This window comes from Chanodichthys erythropterus, chromosome 17, assembly GCF_024489055.1.
Source record: "Chanodichthys erythropterus isolate Z2021 chromosome 17, ASM2448905v1, whole genome shotgun sequence".
Classification (NCBI taxonomy): domain Eukaryota; kingdom Metazoa; phylum Chordata; class Actinopteri; order Cypriniformes; family Xenocyprididae; genus Chanodichthys; species Chanodichthys erythropterus.
The window spans coordinates 15,063,953-15,085,252 of record NC_090237.1 but is presented as its reverse complement, the minus strand read 5'-3'; the positions used below and the strand labels follow the sequence as shown (position 1 = coordinate 15,085,252).

Sequence of the window (21,300 nt, the reverse complement as noted above, 5' to 3'; positions counted from 1 at the left end):
TAATGTAGTCCATCCCTTGATGGGTCAGGGCTGTTTTGGCAGTAAAAGGGGGACCAACGCAATATTAGGAAGGTGATCATAATGTTATGCCTGATCAGTGTGTATATATATATAAGAAAAAAACTGCATGTCAATCTGAAGACATTAACAAATTAATTAGAAAATCTAGCTTTTTACATTAAATCCTTAATATAAACTTATATATAAATACATATTTACCTCATATTGTGACATAAAATACATTTTTGGGTCCCCCCAAAATCCACCCCCGCCATCGGTCAGAAACCTCGACGCTGTATTGTCAAAGCTGATATTGTGGCTTTATATGTAATCATCATAAGCTACTTGCATGTGTCTTTATATTATTAACATTTTACCAAAATCCATATAGAATATTTTATAGATTTTTTTTTTTTGTAATTGGGTCAAATTCCTAAAAAAAAAAAAAAAGAAAAAAGGTTGCGCTTAATGACCATGAGAAAATGTGGGTCCCATGGCCCAACCAGTTGATAACCACTGTATCAATGCATGCTTCACGCTTCACATGACAAATTATAAATTGTAATTTTTAATTGTTCTTTATCAAAGTATCACAAATATTAACAGTTGTTGTTGTTGTTTAATAATTAATCCAGCTGTCCTGCATTTCCCCATACTAAACAGTTAACCATCACTGAGGTCATTTTCAGTCAAACAAAAAGTGTTTGGAAAAGGTTTAGACATTGCTTGATGCTGCTTGTAAACAGTTTTCTCATCCATTTACGATGACTTTTTTTATTGTGTCAATCAAAAGAGGAATATTTATAACTTGCGTTTTATTGCTTTGTGTCTATCAAGGAACGTCTGAGCCGTAAGTGTTAGAACCTTTTTTTATGTAGTTTGTATTTGAAAGTCCTTTCGTGTGTTTGTATAGTGTTCTCTATCTCAGAGTAACGTAACTATGAAATCATTAGTTTGCCCGTTAATGCATAAAAAGGGGGTTATTAAGCACATACTATTTCTTCTTGCAGGTTGTTCATGGTGACATTTCCAGGCATTATAAGATCAGGCTCAGAGGCTAAACTATGTGTGAGCCTTCTAAAACCAGAAGAAAATCTACAGCTGACCATTTCTCTAGTTGACAATGACCAGAACAGAACCCTTCTACATGAGAGAACTGAGAAAGAATTCCACCGCTGCCTTGACTTCCAGGCCTGTCGCTAAAACAGCATATTCATTATCTTAAAAGATACTTATTTTGATTTAAAAAAAAAAAAAAAATGTATTTGTTAATCAAATCTGAGCACCCTACCACACCATGAATGTCTACAATAATTTTTCATTTGTAATATAGAATAGAATATTATCTATCAAGACTTCCAAACACAACAGTTAAAGAATATTTTCAGGTTTAAGTTCAGAATATTTGCTCTCTGGAAAAGATTTGTAATGCAATGTGTTCAACAGGCTCCTGAATCTAATTCAGTGCAAGTGATCCAAGTGGAAGTTCAAGGGAAAAAAACTCATCTGATAGAAAAAAGAAAAGTCAAATTTATATCATATAATCCATTAACAATAATTCGAGCAGATAAAAAAATATACAATCCTGGACAAACAGGTATTTTCACTCTATATTTAGCTGCAGTGTTCACTAGCTGCTTTTATGCAGATCTTAATATGTCTTCCTCAATTTTACAGTCCATTTCAGGATTTTCACAATGGACCAAAACTTAAAACCAGTTGATGAAACAGTAGGTTGCAATTTAATTTTTGCATTCAAAATGTAATATTAGTTGTGAGTAAAGAAGGCATGACCTTGGTTCAGCTTTCAGCCGACCTTATTGGTCATGTGTGCCTATGTTTACACTGTTTACACTAATATATTGTGTAAGTGTGGACTTGTACCTCAGATTAAACAGACTTATATGTTGAAAATCAATTATTTCTATCCAGTGTTTTCATAGTGTTATACAAACCTGAACTACTGTTTTCTATTTACACCCACAGTACAAACTCATAGCAGTGCAGGTAAACTTCATTTCTTGTTTTCCCCCTTTCACTAACATTTTTTGGTGCCTAAATATTCCTGTTATTGCTATGCCAATGCCTTCTCATAAAAATAGGACAATCGAAGAAACAGAATCAATCAATGGATTAATGCTACATCCACCCATGGCAAGATTCTGCAACTTTCTCATGTGCTGAATCCAGAGGCATCTGTTGGTTTATATGAGCTGTCTGTTGAGACCAGCAAAACAACCGTTAAAAAATATTTTCAGGTTAAAGAGTATGGTGAGTACTACCAAACTTTTTAGAGTGTGCCCTAGAAGAAAGGAGGTTTCACAGACAGCAGTGCAATAAAAGAACCATTTTGGGTTTCCAAAAGAACCTTTCAGTAAGCCATTCATAAAAGAGTTAGTGTGAAGAACAATTCAAGTGTAGGTATCTGCAGGTTGGAGTAATGGACATGTCGAAAGGTTGGGGCATGCTGAAAGGTCTTTATCATTGGTATCACTGTCTGTCAGAGTGCGGGGTAGGGTTAGGGGTTAGTTTCTGTTGTAGCAATTCAATGCTAGATCTCCCTTTCTCAAACTATTTAATATATAATTTTCCACTATAAAGAACCTTTTGTGCAATGGATAGGTTAAAGGTTCTTCGTGGAACCATAGATGCCAATAAAGAACCTTTATTTTTATTACTCTGAGTCATTTTTCCTTGGTTTTCTTGTTTTTGTTTCTCATTTGCAAAAACAAAAATGCTAACATCACTATTTCCTTTGTGGTTCAGTTCTATCGAAATTCGGAGTGATATTAGAAAAGGCAAAGACAGTGAAAGTGAATAAACAAGAAGTAAACCTGAGGGTATGTGGGAGGTGAGGCGATCTGAACACCTGATCCGAACATTAAACATAAACACGTTAAGCAGAATGATTGATTCACTGATTGGTTATATCTTCACCAGATACACCCATGGACGGCCTGTTGAGGGTAGTGTGAAAATGAAACTCTGCAATCCCGTGCAAATCATTTACTCCTATTACTATAATAACCATCAGTTTGGGACTCCACTCTGTGTTAAAAGGTCAGCAATAGTAAGTATGGCTAAATATTCCATTAAAGGGTTAGTTCACCCAAAAATTTAAATTCTGTCATTAATTACTCACCCTTATGCTGTTCTACACCCATAAGACCTTCGTTAATCTTTGGAACACAAATTAAGATATTTTTGTTGAAATCCGATAGCTCTGTGAGGCCTTCATAGGGAGTATTGACATTTCCTCTGTCAAGATCCATAAAGGTACTAAAAACACATCTATATCAGTTCATATGAGTACAGTTGTTCAATATTAATATTATAAACTGACGAGAATATTTTTGGTGTGCCAAAATAACGACTTATTTAGTGATGGCCGGTTTCAAAACACTTCAGGAAGCATCGGAGCATTATGAATCAGTGTATCAAATCATGAATCAGATCGAGGTTCAAACCCGCCAAACGGCTGAAATCACTGAGGCGTTCCAAACTGCAGATTCGACACACAGATTCATAATGCTCCGATGCTTTATGAAGTGTACGCACATGAACTGATTTAGAGGTGTTTTTAGTACCTTTATGGAGCTTGACAGAGGAAGTGACATTACTCCCTATGAAGGGTTCACGGAGCCATCGGATTTGAACCAAAGTATCTTAATTTGTGTTCGGAAGATTAATGAAGGTCTTACGGGTGTGGAACGACATGAGGGTGAGTAATAAATGACAGAATTTTCATTTTTGGGTGAACTAACCCTTTAAAATGAAAAATAAAAATAACTGCTGTTAATTATTCCTGAATAAAATCTTTATTTTTTCTAGCTGAATGAGACCGGGTGTGTCTCTCAGAAGTTCCCCATGTCAGTCTTTGCCCGAATATCAGACAATTATGTGTATAACATGCCACAGTTTCTTGACTTCACTGCATCAGTAACTGAGGAGGGGACAGGTGTGTACTGTAACAGACATGAAAACAATTGGCCAATATGCTGACAAACCAAGATCTAATTGTGCTTACTTGATGGGTTTTGCCAAAGATTTCACCTGTTTTTGTTGTTGTTGTTGTTGTTTTTCAGACATCTCAATGGAAAGGACTGAAAAAGTTTTTTTGTCCCATGATAATGGTTGCTTAAAATTTATTGACCTGCCAGAGTTCTTTGAGGATGGATCAGTTATACAGGCAAAGGTGCACTATTCAATTCAATTTAATTCTAATTTAACATGACTGATTGCATTTTATTAGTTAAATTAAAATATTACTGCATTTTAATAAAATGGGTGGTGGAATATGTACATGCATAACCATACTACTATTAATATTAATTTATAAAATCTAAATGATTTCACTGCATACATTTGTGAAAATGCCATGGAATTAGTTATTAGAGAGTAGAGTCCTGGGCCCTCATTTATCAACGGTGCGTACGGACAGATTTGTGCATAATGAGTGTGTAAGAACAGTTTTATGCAAAGTGTGGGATTCACCAACTTGTACTTATACAGTTGCAAGAATAAGTATGTGAACCACTTGCAGAATCTGTGAAAATGTGTAAAATTTTAACAAAATAAGAGAGATCATACTAAATGCATGCTATTTTTTAGTACTGTCCTGAGTAAGATATTTTACATAAAAAATGTTTACATATAATCTACAAGACAAAAAAAAAAAAAAAAAAAAAAAAAGCTGAATTTATTAAAATAACCCCATTCATAAGTATGTGAACCATTGATTCTTAATACTGTGTGTGGTTACCTGGATGATCTACGACTGTTTTTTGTTTGTTTTTTTGATGGTTGTTTATGAGTCCCTTGTTCGTCCTGAGCAGTTAAACTGAGCTCTGTTCTTCAGAAAAAATCTCCAGGTCCTGCAGATTCTTCAGTTTTCCAGCATTTTTTGCATATTTGAACCCTTTACAGCAGTGACTGTATGATTTTGAGATCCGTCTTTTCACATGGAGGACAATTGAGGGACTCAAACACAACTATAAAAAAGGTTCAAACATTCACTGATGCTCCAGAAGAAAACATGATGCATTAAGAGTCGGGGGGTGAAAACTTTTGAACAGGTTGAAAAGGTCAACAATTTTCTTATTTCGCTTGAATATAATTTTTTTCATTTAGTACTGCCCTTCGGAAGCAACAGAAGATACTTGCATGTTTCCCGGAAGACAAATTAAATATAATTTACTTTGATCTTCAAATTCCAAAAGTTTTCACCCCCCATCTATTAAAGCATCATGTTTTTTTTCTGGAGCATCAGTGAATGTTTGAACCTTTTTTAATAGTTGTCCTCAGTGTGAAAAGACAGATCTCAAAATCATCGAGGGAGCAACCGACAGGGCTTGAATGTCTCCAATTCTCTTGAGAGACGAGATAGTGATAATAAACACTGTTTTTAGTGTTAGAAACTTTTCTGCCACCTCTTCGATGGGCTCGAAGGGGGCCATAGACAGGCCCTGTAATACAATGGCCAAATCCCATGTCGGAACTCTCGTGTGAACTGCAGGTCTCATCCTCATAGTACCACGGAGGAAACATGTTATATGCGGGTGTCTCCCCAAAGAGACTCCACTGAAAGGAGCGTGGTAAGCAGCTAAGGCTGCCACGTAAACCTTTAGTGTGGAGGGGGATAGCCCTGTGGAAAATCTTTCCTGCAGGAAGTCCAGCACTGCGCTAACCGGGCAGTTAACTGGATCCCACTGTTGATTCTCACACCAAGAAGTGAATGATCTCCACTTCAAAGCATAAAGTTTCCTCGTAAAGGGAGCTCTGGATTGGAGTATGGTCTCAACAACCTCAGTTAAGAGACCGGAATCTATGAGGCGTGCCCGCTCAGAGGCCACACCCACAACTTCCATAACTCGGGGCGGGGTCCGAGAGATACCAGGGCTACCAGGGCTACCAATAATAGCCAAACCCCGTCCCGGCGAACTCTCTCCAGAACTCTCTCCAGGAAATGCGTACAGCGGTAGCCTCGGCCACGGCTGTACCATAGCATCCAGCCCAAGAGGTGCTGGGTTTGACATGGAGAACCACAGTGGACAGCGAGACGTCCCTCGAGACGCAAACAGATCCACTCTGGCTTCACCGTAGTTCTCCCAAAGGAGCTTCACCACCTCCGAATGAAGTCTCCATTCCCCGGGCCTCGGCCCCTGCCTCGACAGGATGTCTGCTCCCACATTCAGGTACCCTGGGATGTAAACTGCTCTGAGGGATAGCAGTTTCCCTTGGGACTACAGGAGAATCTGATTCGCCAGCTTGTAAAGCGGGCGGGATCTCAGACCCCCCCTGGTGATTTATATACAAGACTACTGATGTGATGTCTGTTCTGACTAACACATGTTTGTCTCTGAGGTCTGGGAGGAAGTATCTCAAAGCTAGAAATACCGCCATCATTTCTATACAATTTATGTGCCATGTGAGATGATGGTCCTGCCACAGACCCCGTGTCGAGCGACCACTCATGATTGACCCCCAGCCCGTGAGGGATGCATCTGTCGTGAGGGATGCATCTTAGCGTGACGCGACGACTGAGAGCCCCCAGCACAGGTCCCTGGGATAGAAACCAAGGTTGCTTCCATATGTCTAGAGCACGTAAGCATCGCCGGGTGACTCTGATCATATGAAATGGATTCCCCCTCTGCGAGAACCCCTCGGTTTTGAGCCACCACTGCAGCAGTCTCATGTACAGAAGGCCGCAAGGTATAACATTGGACGCTGCTGCCATTAGACCCAACAGTCTCTGGAACTGTTTTACAGTGAGTGACTGGCCTTGCCTTATGTCAGAGACGGTATTGAGGATTGATGTTATTCGAGCCAGAGATAAACGGGCTCTCATAATCACAGAGTACCATACCACGCCCAGATAAGTGGTTCTCTGTGCAGGAGAAAGCACGCTTTTCTTTGCGTTTAGTCTCAACCCCAACTTTTCCATATGAGCGAGAACAACCGCCATCTGCTCTGATTGAGCGAGAATCAACCAATCGTCTATGTAGTTGAGAATGCAGATGCCCTGCATGCGCAAGGGCGCCAGCGCCGCATCTACACATTTGGTAAAAGTTCGGGGTGACAATGCTAGGCCGAAGGGGAGAACCCGATATTGGTATGCTTCGCCCCCAAAAGCAAATCTCAGGAATTCTCTGTGATGTGGAAGTATTGACACATGGAAATACGCGTCTTTCAGATCTATCGTCACAAACCAGTCCTCGGATCTGATCTGTAACACGACATGCTTTATTGTCAGCATTTTGAACTTGAGCCTTGCTACTGTTTGATATAATTGTCGCAGATCTAAAATCGGACGTAATCCTCCGTCTTTCTTTGGCACAATGAAGTAACGGCTTAAAAGCCTGACTCCCTGCTGGGAGGAGGGACCCTCTCTATAGCCTCCTTTTGCAAGAGTGTCTGCACTTCTTGTGCCAATACCAGAGCCTGCTCAGGATCCACCATCATGAATAGAATCCCGTTGAATCGGGGTGGGTGTGTTTTGCACATACCCCTTTTCTGTATTTCGCAGGACCCACTGAGATACTTTTGACAGATTTTTCCATTCTGACAAAAAATCTACTACATGAGCAGCCAGCATAGTGCCCTGAAGTGGCGGACCGGCAGGGAACAACTGGCGTGAACTGCTGAAGCGCGCCACCTTCGGGTGACACGCAGGGAACTACTGCGCCCCGGCATTGCGGCTGGGTTGGCAGAGCGCCCTCCTGAGGGACCCGAAGACTCACAGGCACCGTAAAATGAGGTGAACACTGTCTGTCTCCGGAAGGGACCACCCTCAGAATTTTTATTTTTTTTTTTCCGGGAACCAGCCTCTCAAGACTGGCTCCTGATATGTTTTTAAGCAGCCAGCACAATGCCCTGAATCGGTGCACCGGCAGGGAACAATTGACTGGGCTACCAAGAAGAACGCGTGTCATACTTGGGTGACTCGCGGGGAACTACTGCGCCCCGGCATTGCGGCAGGTCAGCAGAGCGCCCCTAGAAAACACTAATCAGGGAACCAGCCTCTCGAGAATTTCGCCAGTGAGCGTTGCCCCACTTTCCAACTCCTTGGAGGGGAAATACGGATAGCAATGCTCTGTCTGGTGTTGTCTGCGTTGTCTGCATGAGAAGTTCAACCTGGCCTCGGCTGCTCCCGCCAACAGCCATATAACCATGCTTTCTCATACCCACACATTTTGATGTAAAATCTATTGTATGAGAAAAAGTTTATTCCACAACCCCGACACCTCAGTGTGGAGGTCGGAAAAAACTGTAAAACCTCTCACGGGAGATTGAAGTGGCGAGTCTTAAGAATCTCCCATAGCCACGCTAACAACATCCAGCTCCTCAGAACTAGACGCCATTAATGTGACTGTATCCACCGGAGAGGAAGAAACCACAATGCGTGCTTCCTGCCTCCGAAATAGATACTTTTTTTTTTTAGATGCAGCAGGTGAAGGCAAAGATAGGGCATGGCCCGTCTCAAACCCCTCTGCTATATCCATATCCGAATCTCAAGACCTAAGGTGCCGAACTGCCCTGAGAAACGCGAGCCAAGCCACCCTCCTCAAAGAGAGCTCGGCGGGAGCGCAGCGCTGCTCGCAGTGCACACAGGCAGCCCCCTCGAGAGCTGCCTGGGCATGCTGCACTCTCAAACAAACACACACACATTCATATCCCGGGATAAACGCGGGAGGGATGAACACACTTCCTTTGTTTGCTCGCCATAATCACAATAGATAGAACAGACAACAATAAATATATAGGATAAATATATAAATATAAATCACACTTTAGCGCTTGCTGAAGACACAGAAGCTGAATGACAGTGTTTGCGGGCTGGCTTTATGGTTCCTGGTCAGTGACGTCACCCGCCTATGACGTTCCGTCTCCTGATTGGACAGATTGTATACGTGCTTCAGACGACATCACGCAGAGGCGTTCCCAAAGCGTTTTTATGCAGCACGAGTTCCCTTGAAAGGGAACTGAAGAATCTGCAGGACCTGGAGATTTTTTCTGAAGAACAGAGCTCAGTTTAACTGCTCAGGACAAACAAGGGACTCATGAACAGTCATAGATCATCCAAGTAACCACACACAGTGTTAAGAATCAAGAGTGGAGATATTTTAATAAATTCAGCTACTTTTTTGTCTTGTGGATTATATGTGAACAATGCATTTTGTATGATTTCTCTTATTTTGTTTAAATTTTTCACATTTTCACAGATTTCACATACGTTTTCTTGCAACTGTACGTAGAAATGTGTGTAAATATAAGCACACCTCTGAGCATGCTTACGTAGAGAATCTAGTGGTAGAATTGCGACACTACACATAAAAGGCATTTAAGAGTGTCACAGTATGCATCGAGCAATCCACATATGTCCTGTGTTTCCTTTAATTATAAAACACTTATTTTATCATTTGTCTAGTTTTAAACATGATGCGTAACTGGTGTCAAACCCTATAAAAGACAGCTGTGAAAAATGTTTGTCAATGTGGCTTATCTTGCGTTATTGAAGACGATTGTGCTGATCTGCTTGTTGAGAGCACCGAGTGCTCTCTTTGCCGTAATAGATCAAAAGCCTATGCATTTTTCCCCATAGACTTTTGGATAATTGTAATAAATAAGCTCTGTGTTTAACAAAGGGTTATGACACTTACAAGTTTTGTCTATCAAGATCATTTTTATAAGTTAACACAACAATTATAAATTTTGAAGCCTAAATAAAGTCGTCAGATATAAAAAGTTAACAGTAGGCTATAAACGGACTACAGCACACCATGGTCGCAGATCAACGTCACCACCAAGTTTCCACAAACTTTATTTAAAAAACAACTTTATTTAAAAACATGCTCGCTGATTATGATCTGCGCTGTGTATGAATACTTATCCACTTTTTCATGAGAAATGCTGTCCAAATGTCCTGTTTGTCATGATGACATCTAAAGTCCCCGCCAAAGGAAGTAGTACCTTTTAGCAACTTGTTAGCAACCGCCGTTTTTAAGACACAATAACGGTTTATGCAGCTTATAACTGGTGTGTTTTATGTCATAGATCAAAACGTGACAATATTTAGAGGCTTTGTTTACCACAGACCTTATTTCAGGCAATTTAGCAAAAACTCAAAAATTCCAAAAAACCATAGACTTTAGGGCGATGGAACCGGAAGTCCTAAAATGCTAACTCGCTTCCGGGTTTTGCACAAAAACACATCATCTCTGAGGTACTCTATTGCGGTGAGGAAAAACACAATCATGTGATTTTCATAGGGAAGTGTTGTCACCATATATGGTTTTCGCTGAACGACGTGACAGTGTGACAAAGGCTGATGTTTCGGCATGAAACAGAAAGCTGTTGTTCCAGACATGCTAGAAACACGTTAAATCATGCAGACCTTGGCTAAGTGCTATGCTATTAAAGGTGCTCTAAGCAATCTCACGCGTTTTTAGGCCAAAACATGTTTTGTCACATACAGCAAACATCTCACTATCCGCTAGCTGCCTGTCCCCTGAACACACTGTAAAAAAAACGCGGTTTCTGTAGTCGCCACAAGCTCCAAAAACGGACACAAAAACAAACTGGTGCAGCCTGGACCACAAAACAATAAACAGTGCCTCAGCCAATAACAAGCAGCATCAATACACAAGCTACTTACATTTCAGGAAGCACGGAGGGGAGGGGCAGGAGGAGGAGGAGGGAGGGTCTAGCTAGCCTCTGTTTTGTTTGACAACACTTCGAACATCAACAGGAAGTTACTCCGCTCAGGATCGCTTAGAGCGCCTTTAACACCACGAAACAGGAAGTTGTTGTAACACAGGCATACAATGTCCAGTTGCCCCAAACTTCACGTTTGAGAAAAGTCTACATGACAATATTCAGTTATAGTAATAGCGCCACCCACTGGCAACAGGAATTACTAAAATATGCAACATACTACTGAAATATGCAGTTGAGTACTAAACATGCTAGAAACATTCTAAAACATGCTAGCAACACTTAGCTGACTGCTAAAGCATGCTATTATTGTCATGAAACAGGAAGTTGTTGTAACTCAAGCATACAATGTCCAATCTGCCTCAAAATTCACATGTTTGATAATCGCCATCAGCTGGTAGCAGGAAGTGTGGCAAATGCATATGACTGAAGTTGTCCTCCTATATTTATATATTAAAATACATATTGCCCACTGTGTTCTGTTTTCCTAAAGCCACTGTGTGGCGGTGGCACGGGTGTGAAGACCCTTTCATTGCTGCTTGCAGCTTTAACTAATATTGTTTCTAAATATTTTGACTATTATCGTTTGCTTTTTTATTATTCAGGAGTTTGTATCTGTATTCTTTGAGTACTGTATGTCCTTGATGAATTTCTTTTTCCACCAGGTTAAAGTTGAGTTCTCCGATGGGACCCCAGTTTCTAACTTTAAGATTGCTGTTAGTCTCAACTTTAATCGCATCGACTTCACATCTCAAGAACTTATCACAGACATCAGTGGCATGGCCAATTTCACCATTGATACATCCCTTGCAAATAGTGCACCTTTTTCTGTATCGGTGAGCTTTTTATATATATGCGTGTATATGTTAGTTCTGTTCCGCTTTGCAGATGCTTTCCATTCAAAACAACCTATGCATGAATTTAAGCATTGTACCCCTGAAATAAATGCTTTGTTTAAAATTAAAATTCTGTCATTAATTGCTCACCCTCATTTTGTTCCACACCTGCTTTGGCAGTTTGACACACGCTCCAAACCACTGATTCAAAACAAAAGATTTGTAAAGCTTCAAAGTTTTATGAAGCAATGTGTTGTGAAATTATTCTCGTCGCTTCATAACATTAGGGTTGAACCACTGTAATCGCATGAACTGTTTCAAATATGTCTTTAGTAGCTTTCTGGGCATCTGAAAGATTTAATGATCTTGCTGGCAATGGAAGCCTCACTGAGCCATCGGATTTTATCAAAAATATCTTAATTTATGTTCCGAAGATGAACGAATGTTATTATGGTTGTTGAAAGACATGATGATGAGTAAATGACAGAATTTTCATTTTTGGGTGAACTAACCATTTAAGGATTTGCTCTGGTAATTTGGTGTCATATTTAATCAGGTCTGCATTTTAGTCAGTTGCAGCTGGTTTCTCTGACCATGTGTTCCTTGATCTGTTCGTGACAGGCATATCCTTCACTAGGCAGTCAGCTTGGTTTTCCATTTAATTTTGAATCTGTGCACAAAACTCTGCAAATAAAACCCAAAGAAAGCCCAACAAAAATGAGTCAACTGGCTATAAAGGATCTAAAGGAACCTCTGAAGTGTGATATGGAGATTCCAGTAACCGTTCAGTACACTATTGCTGGAGAGACTGTTGAAAGTGTTTATGTTACCATAGTCTACCTGGTGGGTGCAGAAATGAAGCAAAACACATCACAGACATTTTTTTCCCCATAGAATTATTTTGTTCACTTTTTTTTTTTCTTCATTTTTTTCAGGTTTTATCCAGAGAAAAGATAGTCCACCATGGGTATGAGAAAGTTGAAGTAAAAGGTGCTGGTGGAGTGGTGGAGGGAGAAGTGATGTTCAAAGTCCTTGTTCGCACCAAGATGGCTCCTAAGATGGAGTTTCTTGCATACTGTGTGCCGCCCAGTGAGAATGTACTAGCTGTTTCCAGAACATTTCAAATTGAGAAATGTCTTGAAAACAAGGTGTGCTTGCTGAGTTCATAACAATATGGTGATTGCATACATGTAAGAGATGATGTACAGTCTCTGCTCTGCTCAGGATTATTTGATTATAATGACCAGTCAACTGTACAGATTATGCCAGTTATTGCACAGCTACTCACCAAAAAAAATATATATGTATGTGCATGAAATGTTGAAATACTTCTATAATTTGATCTGTATATTATCTTTTGTTTGTCCATTACAGTGTATGAAATAATCAGCAACAAGACGAACACTGCAACAGTTTCGCTGTAATAATAATAGTGATTGTCAATTAGTTGTTTATTATCATGATGCTGATGATTATCATGAACAGTTTATTAAGCGTAAGAAAGTATATTAAGTCCTATTTGTTTTATTATGCACCATATAGTATGCAATTATATATATTTTTTTAAAATTAATGTAATTTGTGTGTACTTAGTATGACTATTAATGGTTGATGGAGACCCGATTTTGAGAGAGACAATGGTTTCAGTTTTTATTCAAATTACTGTATTTATTCCAACCTTCTGCAGGTTTTCAGCATGTTGCCAGACAGTGTTTTTTCATTTGACATTGAAGATCAAGAGGAATGCTTTAATATCAGATCCATAAGAAGTCCTCAGTCTCTTGGACCAAGTATACAGTCCTATCCTCTCCCTATCACTTACCCTTCACAGAGTAAAGCAGATGCTGTCTATGAGGTTTTCCGGGTAAGTATTTAAAATTGTTTGGGTTTAAGGTTTGTGTGTTATTTGAAAGGCTTATTGTGATTAATGTTTTGGGACAAAAAATGCAGTTAGTTGCAGCTGAAATACTAAGTAACAGACTTTGTTTCTTCCCTTTTTTTCATTTTTTCGTCATTTGGACAAGAACATGGGATTGAAGGTGGCAACAAATTTGATTATTAAAATTCCATCTTGTATTAAATTCAGAGATGTATTTTATCTTAGAGTGGATGGTGGAGGTAAGACATCTCTCTCTCTCTCTCTCTCTCTCTCTTTATATATATATATATATATATATATATATATATATATATATATATATATATATATATATATATATATATATGTATATATATATATATATATACACACTGTGGACATGTTGTAAAAATAAACTATAATAGTAAATGTCCTGCTGAATTCCAGGATATGGTCCCATTGGTTTACACCCAGGGATGAGTGTTTTACCTGGATATGGATATTTAGGTCTAATGGGGAAAATAATGGAAGGAGGAGGAGATCCGGGAGTTCAGGGATGTGAGTATGACCCATGTGAATCTCGAAATTGCCTTAAACAATTAGTGAAATTGCAAAATGCTTGCCTTAATAATTTGCCAGTGGTTCCCTCAAGATTTTTGTAAATATGTGGTAAGCATAAGTTGATGATAATTGGACATTTTAGACGTAAAAAAAACAACACATATCGAAAACGTATATAAATAAAGCATATTTTGAAGCTGTTATGTTTATTTTTAAAAAAAGTTTGTTTCTAAATGTAACTAATTAACAATGTTTGGGGTGTGAGTGTGTGTAATATACATTGTAGAGCAAAATGTAAGTATCGTCAATCTATGTTTACCACAGAAAAATCCCATATAAAGCCCAACTGAAAATCTCAAGGGAACCACTGCCGAATTAGTCTTCCAGGTTTTGATGTCATCCCTGCACCAATGTATTACTTAAACACAGTCTTGCTCGCTGAGTGACACTGTTTTCATTTTACATGCGTACAGCCCATTATCCGATGTTTTCAGTGTCTCAGAGTGGCTCGGTTTGCAGTAAATGCTGCTTCACACAAACTCAATCTCTGCAAGAGTTGTGAGTTTGTGCTGCTTATGACATCCATTTGAAGACAAATGTGTCAACGTGCACCAGCCATCTTCCTAAATTTGTAATAGTTTATAAATATGTTGTCAGCGAATGAGAAGCTTTAAGTTTGAAAAAGCAAAAATGAAGACAGCCCTATATACTATTATATACTACATCATTTTTTTTTTGGTCAGTTGGTCAAGTGGGACTTGGAGCAGCCCCAGGAATTCAAAACACACCTCTCTTACCCGTAGAAACATTTCGCACATTCTTCCCAGAAACTTGGATTTGGGAACTTGTTGAAGTTGGGTGAGTGAATGATGGGTTAAAAAGTCTGAAGGTGCTGCCCGCCCCCTTGCAAATATTTTTGGCACTCTTGTGGTAAATGTCCTGACAATAAATTCAAACTTCTCTTCAGGGACTCTGGATCAGTTCAGGTTCCTGTCACGGTTCCTGACACCATCACTACTTGGGAGACGGAGGCCTTCTGTCTGTCCTCTGAAGGTCTGGGTCTGGCTCCTCCTGCTCAGCTGACAGTTTTCTAGCCCTTCTTCCTGGAGCTCTCTCTGCCTTACTCCATCATCCGTGGGGAGATCTTTGAGCTGAAGGCCACTGTCTTCAACTATCTGTCCAAGTGCATCATGGTGAGATTTCACACTCAGTCTTATCAAATCATATCAAATATGCCACTAATCATGTGTGGTTGATTGACAGGTTAAAGTGACTCCAGCTCCTTCCTCAGACTACACTCTCAAAGCCTCCTCTGATGATCAGTATTCATCCTGTCTATGTGCTAATGGAAGAAGAACCTTCAAATGGATCCTCACTCCTTCTGTTCTTGGTGAGTTTTCCAGTCTGAATCATTGTTTCTCAGTGTTTGTGTCTGTTGTATCTTCACGTACATGTCTTGTGTTGTAGGAGTCTTGAATATTACAGTCAGTGCAGAGGCAGAGGCGTCCCAGACTGTGTGTGACAATGAGATTGTGAGCGTCCCAGAGAGAGGACGCATTGACACGGTCACACGAAGCTTGCGTGTAAATGTGAGTAGAAACATATTATGTACAGTATAATGTAAATAAATTGCATAATACTATTGTATCTAAAACTATAACTTTATTTTATCTAAATCTAAAACTTTATATTTTACGCTGCAGCCAAAGATCATAAAAAGCTATTGTGCTAACATTAACCTGTATCTCTCAGGCTGAAGGAATCGAAAAAACTAACAGCCACAACTGGCTGCTTTGCCCCAAAGGTAATGGATGTGCACTTTTATGTCATGTAAATTGTTTTTAAACTAAAAAGATTTAGATTAACCTTAAATCTGCTTCTAGCTTTATGGATTATTCATTTTATTTTATTTAATGGATTATTTATTTCCAACTGTATGGATTTGTTTTGTGCTTCAATCTACAGGGCAAAACCTTTCAGAGGAAGTAGAGCTGGCGTTTCCCAAAAATATGATAGAGGGATCAGCAAGATCTACTGTTTCAGTGCTTGGTAAATTTGAAATCATATTTCACTTCAATACCGTTTTGTGAACATTTCTGAGGTAGAAATGTGCAATGAATCACATGTTCTCTGGTAGGAGACATATTGGGTCGTGCACTGAAGAACCTTGATGGATTATTACGGATGCCGTACGGCTGTGGAGAACAAAACATGGCTGTTCTTTCTCCCAATATTTACATTCTGCAGTATCTGGAGAACACGGAGCAGCTCACCTCAGCCATCCGAGAGAGAGCCACCGGCTTCCTGAAGAGCGGTGAGAGACTATTCAGAGCCATTTCATACTACTACTTTTTTTCTCAGCACATTTAAGAAAAATAATCTCACCAATCTGAACAGGATATCAGAGGCAACTCAACTATGAGAACTCAGATGGATCATATTCTACATTTGGCCAAGGAGAAGGAAATACATGGTATGAATTCTTTTTATTGCATAAATTAACCATTGCACAAACCTATACCAGCTGTTTAGCAATGAATATCAATTCAGATTTAAAGGTAATAATATCTTGACAACCAAATGTATTCGATTGAATACAACAAACAGGCTGACTGCGTTTTTGCTGAGGACATTTGGGAAAGCACAGCAGTACATCTTTATTGACCCCCAAAAAATTCAGAAATCAAAGCAATGGCTGGTACAACACCAAAGACCAGATGGTTGTTATGAGAGCAAGGGAAAACTCTTAAATAACAGAATGAAGGTAAGAAATTACAAATTATTTTAGAAATACTAATATTAATCATGAATTAGAACATCTAAACTATCTAAATCAGTATTTTGGACCCACTTTATATTAAGTGGCCTTAACTACTATGTACTTACATTTAAATTACTCATTTGATACAATGCACTTATTATGTACATACTTGTTTTTACATTGTACTTATATTTTAAAAACACCTGCATGTAATTACATCTGTAATTAATTTCTGTAAGTACATTTATAATTACACTGTTGACCCATCCCTTACACCTTACCCCTACCCTTAAACCTATCCACAACACCAAAGCTTTCCCTAACCTTACCCGTATCCACCTCAATAGCAGCAAAAGAGTTTTGTAATTCAATATGAACCGAATAAGTACATTGTACTTATTTTTTGATGTAAGTACATAGTAGTTAAGGCCACTTAATATAAAGTGGGACCAGTATTTCTCTTGTTACCCACTACAAATATATTTTTTTCATTCGTATTCCATCTGTAAATTGTTAGCATTAAGAAAAGCAAATTTGTTTGATGTGTGCCTAAAATAACGATGAAATAAAAAATATATAAAATAAAGTAATACAAGACATTTCATCTGAAAATGAGTCTTAACATCTTATGCAATTTTGCTTCACAAGTTCATTTTTCTTGTTGTAAGAAGCCAAAACTACTTGTTTAAAATGTAACATTTACAGACTATATCCCTTATATGTGTGTTGTAGGGAGGTGTAAGTGACAGTGTGACCATCACTGCCTATATTACTGCATCACTGCTTGAGCTGAACACATCGGTTACGGTCAGTATGGATTAAGCACAAACTAGTATTTTAAGGCTTTTATGTCTTATTTATTTGTCATCTGCACTATTTCTGCCACAGGATCCTGCTGTGAGCAAAGGCTTGTCATGCTTAAAGCGCTTTTATGGCTATAACCGAAACATTTACACCACTGCTCTGCTCACCTACACTTTCAGTCTGGCTAGAGACACAGACACTCGACAGGAGCTTTTCATTAAACTGGAGGATGTTGCTATTTCAGACGGTAAGAGGGTCGCTTCTGATGACTTTCTGTCATCATTTATGACAGTACTATTGTTTTTTGTCATGCTCATTGAGTTACTCTTGTGTCTTTTGTCATTAAGGGTCTCTTCTCCACTGGTCTCAGTCTGCATCTGCTGATGACTCTGATTCTCTGGCAGTGGAGATCAGCTCATATGTGCTGCTAGCTGTTCTCACTGCAGATTCAGTCACTACAGCTGATCTGGGCTATGCTAACAGGATTGTCAGCTGGCTTGTGAAGCAGCAGAATGCCTATGGAGGATTCTCCTCCACACAGGTTACTCAAACTACTCTAATAAAACACATTATTGTTGAATGTGCTGGTGTGAATGAGTAAAAGTGACATTACTGAACTCATTATTTCCCAGGACACAGTGGTGGCTCTTCAGGCTCTGTCTTTGTACGCCACCAAAGTGTTCAGCTCTGACGGCTCCAGCACAGTGACTGTACAGTCAGCAGGAGACTCTCACCACTTTGAGGTCAATCAGGACAACAAGTTACTGTACCAGGAGAAGCAGCTGCAGAACGTTCCAGCCAAATACAGCATTGAAGTGAAGGGCTCGACCTGTGTGTCTGTGCAGGTTAGTGAAATAAAGCAAACCAAACCAATGTGAAAACAGATTAAAGACACTTTATGAACAGATTATGAGTTAAAAGGATGTTCTAATATTATGTGACTTTCTTGTAGATGTCTCTTTTCTACAATATCCCCACTCCCATGGAATATAATACATTATTCGTCGTTGCTAGGACAATGGGAGAATGTAATAAAATGACTGGACAAATTTTGGATGTTGTAATAAGCGTTGTGTAAGGACAGATTGTTATCCACACATTCAGTGTTAAGGTTTAATTCTTTATTGCATTACTATATAATATCGTTTTTTTCTCCAATTAGATATACCGGGACACAAGTGAGTTCAAACATGGTCATTGTAGATATGAAACTCTTGTCAGGTTTCCAAGTAGAACCCTCTTCCCTGGACAAGGTAAGGCACCGTAAGCAAGGCAATTTGATTTGAATAGCACATTTCATATGATTCAAAGTGTTTTACATAAAGAAGAACCAAATACATAATAATAATGGAATAAATAAGAACTAGAAATAACAGTAAAAACAGAGAATTTCGCTATCTGGATGGAAGAGTTAGGAAGTTTCAGGGAGTTTTTTTGTTGTCTGTCAGAGCAGATCTAAATGGATCTTCCTCACGCAGAGGGATAACTGTTTATATTTGTCAGGTAGCTGTGCGTTTAAACAGTACCCTTACAGACAAATCTTCCTGGATTAACTCTAAACAGAGCTGCATCCAGGGATAACTAAAAATATTTGTCAGGTAGCTGTGCATTTAAACATAAGCCAGCGTCTGTGGGAGTCAATCCTCAAATTTTCACAGAATATTTTAGTCTGTGCTAAAAAAAATATTTTTCCACAGTTAAAGAAAGCAGCACATCGTGTTGAATCCAAAGACGACCATGTCATTGTGTATCTACAAGAGGTGGGAATGATATGTAATGACAACCTTTGTGATTAAATGACAATTAACTATTAAATCAATTTTAAATCCTACTATATTACAGAAAAGTAATTATTCTCACAGACAAAAAATTTTTTAAACTGTTTCATATTTTTTACAGGTTCAAAAGAACATTGGCTTCCGCCAAACACTAAGTATTAAACAGACCTTCTCAGTTAAAAACCTTAAGCCAGCAGTTGTAAAAGTCTATGACTACTACCAGACAAGTAAGACTAAATTACTCAGTGCTTACTTACTTATACACTTAAGTCTTGGCACCTTGCAGCTTTTTTAAATCTTGTTTCCAGGTGATCGGTCTGAAACAGAGTATTTAAATCACTGTGCTTGAGGAGGAGTGATGCTGCAGAAGAAGCAACAGATGTCATCATCACACAAATTTAACATATAACTGTGCTAATTATGAAGCTGTAAGCTTTCATTTTATATGCTGCCATGTATTTTATACACCATTAGGTCTTTTCATTTGTGTTTTATCAGTAAATGCACATTGAGACTGAGGTGTAGGTAGGCTAAGCTTTTGCTCACATATAGGCTTGATCATTTTAGAGAAATATTATCCTTGTTTGTTGTTAACATGCAATAATGCACTGTATCTTTATGGCAAATATAAATGCTTTGTGAAAAGAGCAAATAAAATAATTATTGTGAAATGTCCAGAAAAAGTGGCATGTGCCTATCAGTTGTCTTTTGTAATACAATTCCTTGTCCTTGTATTATTTAATATATATAGTAATATATATAGTAAAGTCATGCTGGAGAAAAGTAAACTTTAGTTTTGAGATAAATATGTTCATAAAAAAGAAAGGTCCATATGTCCACATCAGTGTTACTTGTAATAGTATGTATTAATATTTTTAATTTGCTTTTATTTTAGATGTTCCATTTTGTCATTTTAAATAAATTTTTAAAAATATTTTTATTTAGCTTACATTTGTTTTGAGTTGTAATTTTAGTTCATTCAGTTATTTTTTATTTAGTAGTTTTTCTTCTAATTTTTATATTTAAGTCTGCCAAAATTAAAAATAAATAAATACATAAATAAATATACAAAGAAATGCAAAAAAATAAAAACATAAATTATTATTTATACATTTCTTTCTTTATTTATGTATATATTTATTTTTTCCACATTTATTTATACATTATTTATTTACTTATTTATACATTATTTATTTATGTATTTATTTCCATTTTGTTCATTTCCACATTTTCTGTATTTTTACATTCCTTTGTCCGTAGGGTAATGAGGAGGGCGTGGTTTACCTCAGACATAGCAATCGAGCTCAGAGTTTGTGAGAGCGAAGCGTTGAGGCCACAGTGACACCTTTTGGTGTACCTGAAATACGAGTGTAGCCTACTGATGTTGATATTGGGATGAATGATTTGGATAGGTAGTCTGGCCAAAATCATGTATCACGGGTTGAGTAATATCATCCTAACTGTACTGTGTGACATGGATAGGCTACTCTTTATTCCGGACAAGTCCGTAGAACATCAACTGGTCTAGATTTGTAAAATGTCCTGCGCTGGCAAACATGAACAGCAGACTTGGGATTCCATAATCAGTGGGAACTATTTGTAATAGTTTTAGCTAACAATAATGCAAAAGTTTTCCTCAAAGTTGCCATGCAATTAAAACCAACCATGTGAGAAGTTTTCCAACCGAAGCATTGATCAGTCTGGATCATCACTGCAAGATTTTATCAAAGATGCTGCTGTGTTCAGCCAAAGTCCCTTTAAGACAAGTCATTTCACTCGGCGGCCATCTTTGAAACGCCTCTCGGGCATCCTGGGCATCATACAATCTCTTTGAATGGGGAAACATCAAATTGTCCAAAACTGTTCGCTAAACCTTACGATTAAATTTCATATTTGAAATCACCAATGAAATCTAACAACAACCGGCTCATAAATTTAGATTCTAAACGCTCGAATCATGACAAAAAAACTGTATTTTTCAGGCTGGAT

General features: G+C 38.4%; 1 pseudogene; it reads left to right on the top strand.

The window, feature by feature from the left end:
* The first annotated feature begins 617 nt into the window (after positions 1–617).
* On the top strand, positions 618–20,068 carry LOC137004501 (alpha-2-macroglobulin-like; annotated as a pseudogene).
* Positions 20,069–21,300: the final 1,232 nt, after the last annotated feature.